Below are 7540 nucleotides of genomic sequence, written 5' to 3'. Positions count from 1 at the left end.
AAAATCAATCAGATAACCTGGTCACTGTAGGAGTCCTGCCAGGGGAACCCCTCACTGTTGTGACTATCCAGTAGAGCTGGCCACTCAGAGAAAATAAAAATATTGAAATCTGTTGAACGTATTGAAATCTGTTAATTATCAATTATCAGCACCCAACAGGAGTACAACTGCAGTCACTGTTGGCCAATGCTTTACTCAGCCTTATTCTACCAATAACGACGGTGTTAATGTCATTGGGGCCACAAGCAGAAGGAAAATGCCACTCAATGGGAGTGAGCTTCATAGCAATCTGACCCTGTCTTATTAAAGATGACTTTTTCAGCATGTGCAGCTTTTTCATATTCCAGATCAGTGGTTCCTAAAGGGTGGGCTTCAGAGTCAGAATATCACAATACTTCCCTGTAACTTCACAGTGAGCAGCTGTCACTCTGGTAAGATAAATGCCACCTTTTATAAACTGCAGTTACTGTTCACTTTTCTCCACTCTCCTTATATCTCTGCTTTGACCTAGTCTGAGTCATTCTCTGCATGGGAAACGTTTCTTCCTGTGGGCATACATATGACTGGGGTTGTGTACTGATAAAAGGGGTATAATGTGTCCTCTGAGTCCGCAGTGAAATGCTTCTGCCTGGAGTTAGGATGCTTGGTATCACAGTGAAAACACAACCCAGTGGGAGTTTGTTAGGTTCCCCTGCTATAGGTATATGCCAGGTGGAAAAAATAACCTTTAAATGGCAACCAACGCCTTGCCCATGCACCTGCGTGGGGACCAGGTGGGCGCAACCTGGGAGTGCGAGGCAGGAGCAGAGGGTGTCTGAAGGCTGTGCTGTACCCACCGTGCAGAGACTTTGCAAAGGCACCAAAGGGGAAGAACTTGGTTCCTCCACATTTGAATTGTGAGGAATAGGGGCTGACTAGTTTCCTGCTCAGCTCTAATGGCAAGAACTTAAAAGCATCCATATGGACCAGGCCAAAGGCTGGCCCAGCAGCCTGCTTCTGATGGTGACCAACAGTTTAAGAGGCCTACAAATTAGGGCATGCAGAAGGACCATCTTTGCCAAAATGAGCATCTGGCCATCAGTAAATTAAGAACTTGCTACTCTGTAAGCTGCTTTTAAATGACTGTTTAACAGACCAGGTGGACTGCCATCAATTTGGTGGCTCCCCTTTAACACCCACTTTTATTTTTAACTTTATTTTAGAAATGAATTTCCCATTTTAATTATGCACTGTATGCTCTTGCTATTTGATAAATTACATTGTTACATGCACAACCGCCCCTGAAGACTCGGAGTCAAAGTATAATTTCTGTATATTCCCAGGCAGGATACATGCTAGCTGTTGGAGGTTATGGAAAATTCACAGCTCATTAAAAAACCCCAAATCTTACCTGAGCTATTCTTTCCTGTCCATTCTTCCTGTCTTGTTTACAATTTAGAGCTTTTTAAAATTTCTTGTCACAACTTACAAGTTACTTCACTTTGTGTTTATATCCAGTGTGGCTACTTTTTATATATCATCAGGAGCATTCTGACTTCTGTTTCTGTAACAATGCCTCTAGAACAAGCACCATGAGGAAGCATTGTATGATAACTTGGTTATGCTTTCCATACTGCTCCAATGTCTGAGTTTGAAATTTAGGAGTGAAATTTTTGCAATTAAACCAAAAATAAATCAAGCAGTGTTTCAGTATACTTTTGTAATACAAAGCCGTATATTTGAATACCAGCTTTAGCTGGTTCAGCAACTTGCCTAAGAACTTGCAGTGATTACACTGAAACGTTGAAGAAATCACATAATTTTTCACCCAGTTTGAGACTTTCACCAGCTTTGTCAAAAACTTGAATTGTTTTGTTTTGAACAGTTCTCTTTTTCATATGTATACACACCCAGTTGTACAGAAACGACACCATTACCACCTAGGCCAAAAGAGATACTGCTAAAATACCTGCCAAGATTCAGAATACCCAAAGAATTTCATATGTGCCATATCATTTGTTCATCAGATATGCTATGCACCCATTATTCCTTTGAAGCTCACTGGGACCTGCTAGTGCTTGCTGCATTTCGTGGCTGAAGCCCTTTCAAGTACAGAATTCCCTCTGGCTTTCGATGACTTTCTGCATGCAGAGCAATCAGCCCAGGCTCATTGCTGTAGGAATGCGAAAGGGGCAGGGAAATGCTGTTGCCTTTTTCTGACCACTTGGAATTAAGATGCTCTGCATCGCAGTGAAAGACATAAGCCAGCAGGAGTTTGTTAGAGTCTGGCTGCCTTAATCAGAAAAAAAATCTGGTGAGCTGAAGATGTCCAGATGGGTCTAGAAAGATAAAAATAACAGGCTGTGTCCTTCGCCCTTTGATGAGAAATAATTCCATGTCAGCAATGCTTCCACAACTTACCACCTGCACTGCCACCGGGGCACGTTCCAGGGCAAAGAGTCTCTAACGATTATGAGCGAAGGTGAGCGGGACGCTGTGAATTCAGCAGGAGCTCTGTGCTGTAGCTCAAAGAGGGAAATAGTGCTGCAGAATAAGAAGATGCCTCCAGGAAAGAGGACTTGACCCAACCAGCTAAATCTGTCGGTGCCAGCACCCAGGCAACATGGCCAGGGATAAATTGAGGTAATGGTTTGGACTGGCGAGGAGCTGTGCTTCAGCACTGAGGTCCATTCTGATAGGGATGCACACAAATCAAATTGTCTTCTGTCAACAGATCCACCACTTTGTTGAGTACCTTATACCAGCCATCATGGGAAAAGCCAAGCTGGCCACAGAATGGACTTCATTCTGTAATGAATGTATAATCCTGGGTGGAAAAGAAGGTCGAATTCATATCAGATGAATCAAAAGTGACATATACATCGAGGTTAGATTGGGTTCTGGGGTCTTGTTATGTTTCCAAGCCAGCAGAAAGCCAGCAGATCATTTTTTTAAGGAGCAGGGGAGCATTTTCTCAAGAGTTTTAGCAGGGAAAGGAGGAAATCTAGAAATACTCTGGGTGGATCAGTGCTGCCGGGGTGGCCCGATGCCTTTGCCAAACCTACAGAGGGAGGGTGAGTGGCCTTTGGTAAGCTATGCGCTGCTCAAGAGGAAAGACGAAGAGTAACCAAACTTAGCCTTGCAATTCAGGGTATGCTCTACATAAAGCTAATGCAGAACCCACTTGTATCGATTATTCTAACTCTGCACAGACTGCACAGATCCTATTTTAGATCTTGATTTTTAGGCTTAACAAGTATAAATGACACAGGTTTGCTGTTAACAAGCAACTTTTCTCTTTGATCTGAGTTAAAGCAGGGACAAGTTGCTGGGCAGCTGTTGCTCCTGGATCATTGTGCTTGTCATGATAAATTTGCTTTGTAGGTTGGTGGTAGGTGTATCCTAGGATTTGACATTGAGGACTGGAGCCACCAGGAGGAAGAGATGGCTTGGTGCCTGAGACAGCACTGTGCTCATGTACCTCCCACCCAGCCGTACAGATGTTTGAAGTTCCCTGGTTGTCTCTCTTTGTCCTGGTAACTTACATCAGTTTTCTGTGGGCAGGCATCCACTTAATTGCCTAAAGTCCTGACATAACCAGATGTTTGGCTGTTTGGCAGGATCCGCAAACCAGATGATACGTCACCTACTTTTCAGGATGTCATCTGCTAGACCTACTTAGGAGGGATGTCACCCCTGCAGGACACAACATCAGGCAGAAGCCAGTGATTAAGCCGTGAGCTGGGGAAATGGGGGTCACGTCCTACTGCTCCCCACCCCGTTGCATGTTTGGCCACTTGCTTTCCCATGAGAAAGTCACAGCGATCTTTCATAACCTGCTGTCCCCACAGGAGCAGAAGAGCAGAATGTCACTTTGGCTGTGCTTGAACTGCAAGTTAACTTTTCTCCCATGTAATGTCTTCTTTCTAAGGATGTTTGTTAGGTTGTAAAGTCATATTACACTTTACTTGTATGAAGAAGTGAGTTGGAGGAAAGAGTCTTCTGTAACCAGATGATTTGGAAAAAGGTAGGAAAAATATGTTGGGGTTTTTTTTTGTTTTTAAATTTCCCATTTTTCCGTGCTGAGGCCTTCTATGAGAAACAAAATAAATTTGGGAGAAAGCTGAAAAAAAGCTATTTATTATTATATTGTTACTGCTGTACTTTAATTCTTCAGAAATGCTTTCTGTAACTAATAACTATTTCAGAAGAAGTCACTTTATTTTAAAACTTGCAGTAGTAAGCAACTGCAATTCCCATATGCTATTGGCTGTGTTACTGCTGGTCCTTAGTCCTATGTAGTTAAATATATTGCAATGAAGATGCATAGAGTTATCAACTTAATTTTTCAAGGTTTGTCTTTAGAAATATGAACTGCTTTTATATCTGCACAGTATCATCAGGTCTTTGTACTGTCTCTGAGCCCTGTGGATTTAACCTTCCTTTTTGTTTGCAAGCCAGTAATGTTTATACTTTCTATTTTTAATATTTAATTTTTCACCTATTTCAGAAATGTGTCAACAGGCAAAAATATACTTAAGCATTTCAATGACCAGCGGAGCTGTTGGATATTATCAGGTATATCTGTCACTGTTCAAGAACGAAGGTTGATACTTCCTTATTTTATAAATATACCTGGCAGCGGTTTCTGTGAGGTAAATGCACACACATGTGCACGTATCTATTTATCTCTGTATGTACTTATGTATCATCCTTATTGGAGTAATTAAAATTTCATTTCAATAAAGAGACAAATCTGCAGACACTTCAGATTTCACCAATATTTGTTATTTTTCCTGCAAAACAGGAAGAAAACCCACTATTTTTCTGCATGATTTCAATTTCTAGAAGTCTTATGTCCATCTACAATGGAAATGCATATTAGTACACATTCAGAAAAAGCAGAGAGAGAAATCTTGTAATTTTGAGATTGTTCAGGAAACATCAATTCTGCAGTACTTTCAAATATGCCTCTTGATCTACAGCTTTATGTTGCAAAATCGTATCTTGGCTGGATGACCTTAATTCTTCTTTAGATGATAAATAAAAATATTCTTTAAAGTGAGTATAAATGCAAATTATAGCTATTTTTGTGTCCTTCTTGCACAGCCAGAAAAGTGTAAAAGGTTTTTTGTTTGAATGAAACATTGGACATTATGGTATTGTAGAGAGAGAGAAGCCCATGAAGTTACTTCTTGTCCTTCAGGCGTACAAACTCACCAGTTTGGACATGCCTGGATATGGGACACTCTGTCTTCTCCCAGGCACACCTCTGATGACAGAGAATCGAAGCCATGACCAGCACTGCCAAAAAGCTGCAGCAATACGTGGTAGATCTGCATTACCATTTTATAGCGTGTATAAGGTATGACATCGTTAACAAGTGTTTTGGGGCACGCCAGTATGGAAATATTGCTCAGAAACACTAAACTGTAGGAAGTGCTGTTATTACTATTCTAGAGAACATGCTTACAAAATCAGAATATTTTATTCCAATGTATTATTTTTACTATTTATTTATTACTTGTATTGCCATAGCAACTAGGAGCTCAGTCACAGACAAAACCCCCACTCTGCTAGGAACTGCACAAACAAGAAAAACAGACGAGGAGCTCATATTCACATTAATAAAGTGTTCTTAATTTTAAAAGGTCTCTGAGGTCACGTATGCTACTGCAGACAATAAATGTAAAGCAAGTTCCAATATAAACAGATAAATAAAATCACAATCAGGCCCTCAGTGATAACTTGGCTGTCTGCTGAAACTCCTTGGAGGAATGCTGGCATTATCAGCAGACCTTGAACCATGCCGGAAATAAATTCAGGCTCTATCAAGCCAAGAAGGAAGGGCCAGCCAAGGACCTCACGCTGCAGCACCTCTGCATTTGCTGGGTGGATGGTTAGTGGGAACATCTCCGCTGATCTGGCTGAGCATGACCTCCTCGCGTGAGGAAAGCTATGCAACGCTCTTCGGTACAGATTTCAGGCTTTAATGAACCTGGGATCTGGAAATATTCCTTTCCCCGCTATCTTGCCATTGACCTGAGAGAACCTTCATATTCGTTGAGAAGAAAAGTTGTCAACCCTCTGTAAGAAACTATCAGCCTGCGAATCCCATGGGGAGGCACTACCGAAAGGACCATGATTACACAAAGCAACGACCTTCTTAAATTCTCCTGCGTTTCACAGAATATCGATTCCTAGCATGGTACTGAGCTGTGTAATACGAATGCTATTTTACATTCCAGAAATGCTAGCTCTGTTAATGCCTTGAAATCTTCCTTCGATTTTTAGTGCCCTGAGAGGAAGCCGATTAACTCCTTCCCTTCTTTCAGTATCTCTTTATTTTAATTTCCAGTTTATTTTTTTTCTCTCTCTCTTGTTTTCAACCTTTTTGTTTTTTGCATTGTGTTACAGGCACAACTTGCAGCCGAATGAAGACACAATTTATTTTGTCATTTTAATGCAGGGAGTTTGCACGATGCATGTAGTTTTGTATGATTTCAAAACAAACACAACACAACATGTATGTGCTAATTAAACACAGCATATTAATAATGTGGCAGCATGTGGCCCTCATAACTCTGGCAGCTGTAAGGAGAGTCCTGAGGGAGGCATATTTCTTCAGACTCAATTGCTGTAAGGATCTTTGCAGGGGGGCCCTCCATTTTTTTTCTGAAGGCACTACGCTCGTGGGGGATGTGTTCGTGGCTAATAGCCTAACGTTGACAGCCCACTGCCCCTGCCCCTTTTCTCTCCACACTCAATTGCTGATAAATCCTCCTGGTCACCCTGTAAAGTAGAAGAGATAACTAAAACCATAGCGTTTCAAAGTAGCAAGACCTTAGAAAACAGGAGTGTCTGCAATATTGTCGCAGAAGGGGGATTCAGCTGGTGCGAAGTCCTGCTGTTCGCAAGCAGTTTTGCTTATCACCCGGGGAGAAATGGGAAGGCAGGGGCTTTTCTCGTCCGCCCTGCGTGAGCTGCGGTGCCTGGAGCCTGGCTTTGTTCAGGGGCACAGCTGGCCAGCGCTGCAGGCTGCGCCCGAGCTTCTGGGAGCTGTCTCTACAGGATACCAGCCTGTTAAAGGCACCTTGTGAAGCTGGAGAGGGGCCTAAGCTTTCTGTGAAGACGTAGTCAGTAGTAGCTTGCTCTTTGCTCGTTTGCTTAGGAAGCTTTGCTCATTTTTTTCTCCTTTTCAACAAGTACGGATTTATAAGCAACTTGATTTGGCTTTCTGATTGCACACAGGGCTTACAGAAACAGATTGGACTCCTCTGCTTGAAAAGCATGGCCCTTTGGATACCATAAGGACAATCCTAGTTTTTGTCCATTCTGTTATATGGTAAAAATATACATACCAGAAAGAAATAAAGTTAATGAAAAACATTACCATCACAACTGAAGGAGGGCAAACCTTTGAGGTTTGTTCAGTTTCTATTTGGCCAAAATGCCCGTTTCTGTGTCTGAGGCTTTTTAACCCAAATGCCCAGACAGTTTGCTATTAATGGGCAAACCAATGGGAAACCAATTCAGAACTGATGCTAGAAAATTTTCAAGG

Source organism: Mycteria americana, chromosome 2, assembly GCF_035582795.1.
Source record: "Mycteria americana isolate JAX WOST 10 ecotype Jacksonville Zoo and Gardens chromosome 2, USCA_MyAme_1.0, whole genome shotgun sequence".
NCBI classification, from domain to species: domain Eukaryota; kingdom Metazoa; phylum Chordata; class Aves; order Ciconiiformes; family Ciconiidae; genus Mycteria; species Mycteria americana.
This window is presented reverse-complemented; position numbering follows the sequence as displayed.